Source organism: Anneissia japonica, unplaced genomic scaffold (genome assembly GCF_011630105.1).
Source record: "Anneissia japonica isolate Jap-2015-1 unplaced genomic scaffold, ASM1163010v1 scaffold4723_len126649_cov178, whole genome shotgun sequence".
Classification (NCBI taxonomy): domain Eukaryota; kingdom Metazoa; phylum Echinodermata; class Crinoidea; order Comatulida; family Comatulidae; genus Anneissia; species Anneissia japonica.
In genome coordinates this window covers 72613-73921 of record NW_022713117.1, presented here as the reverse complement: position 1 = coordinate 73921, position 1309 = coordinate 72613, and the positions used below count along the sequence as shown (strand labels likewise).

General features: G+C 36.5%; 1 protein-coding gene across 2 annotated transcripts in view; it reads left to right on the top strand.

Moving 5' to 3' along the window:
• Nucleotides 1–266: 266 nt before the first annotated feature.
• LOC117108234 (E3 ubiquitin-protein ligase TRIM71-like) overlaps nucleotides 267–1309 on the top strand; it is a 13693-nt gene continuing 12650 nt past the window's right edge. Inside the window, exon 1 of one of the 2 annotated variants that reach the window (XM_033250194.1) lies at nucleotides 267–369. The gene's annotated coding sequence lies outside the window, so the exon portion shown is untranslated. Of the gene's footprint in view, nucleotides 374–1309 lie in introns of both variants that reach the window. The other variant, XM_033250195.1, reaches the window with a different exon arrangement.

The following is a 1309-nucleotide window of genomic DNA, read 5'->3' as shown; positions in this document are numbered from 1 at the left end:
CAAATCTTGAATCCTGAATTCAACAAGATGGGGGGGGGGGCGGGGGGGGGGGGGGGGCTAACATTTTCTTGTCCCGGAAATGATCGATACTGGGAATGACATTCAGGAATCCCAAACCAAGAGAAAGCTCGACCGTGAATCGACGAAGAGTTAACAAAATTCAGCAATGAAAAAGAAAATTTAGTTTATTTTAGAGGCTGAATTCTATTCTCCCAATTCCAAATGAGGGCGATGCTTATTTGCACTGCGCAAGCGCACACACTATGGAAAAATTGAAATTTTCTTTTATCTGGGAAATTCCCAGGCTTTCTTGGCTTTATCGTATCATCCACAAAAGGCGGATATTTATTTACTTAATACAGCAATTACGTAGGTATAATTAGCTCTTGATGTGTCAGTAGGACTAGTAGTACGGTGCTAGCATGTAGGCCGCTACGGGCCTGGCCTGTTTTTATCTTGCTTTTGAGGCCTCATAATAAGTAAACTTCACCTTCCACTTCCAACCGTTGGGCAAATCCTCCACTACTTCTGGTATACCTACCCTGCCTCCCTCTCTCTTCCCCGTCCAATTCCCCTTGTAATGTCATATCTCGGTAACTAAGATGTGTATAAGAGACAGGTCTCAAATATTTCACTTTCTTGAGGGTTGTATTTAGTGAAGGTTAATTGTTAACCTCTTTTCCTCCCTTTCTTGGGCGAATACATTAAATATTTCCGGGTCACGTGGTTGTCCAATAGGCCTGTCCTTAGTATTCAAAGTCGGAAATTTAGCCCACTTTACTTTTCAAAATTATGGTGTAATTTAATGTAATTTTTTTTTAAATATTTTAAAAAGTTTTAATATTTATTCAATTCAATTTATTCAAAAATAACCTCCAAACATGGAGAAGCATACAGTACATAAAAATACGTTCAAACATTGGGAATAAAACATTGACTGAAATTATAAAATGTCAAATAATTTAAACACTGCACAAGGTTAAAAGGTAATCTTTCTTTAGACGTACATACAATCACAGAATTTTATAAAATAATACATGATGTTATAATATTCAGGTCTATAAATATACTTCTCTGTTCCTATGGCGTGCCTTTTATCTTAGAATTTATCTCGCCTTATATCTTACAGTTTTTAGTTAATCTGAAATAAGAAATAAAAATAATAAGCAATAAGAATTTCGTAGGACGCGTTAAGAATGACAAAATATTCTCTGTATCTACTGGAACCGAGCCACATAGCTTGTATTCCACTATTTGCATTCACACCTGGGCTGTGTATATATATTGCCTTGGTTTGGCTCTGTAATCA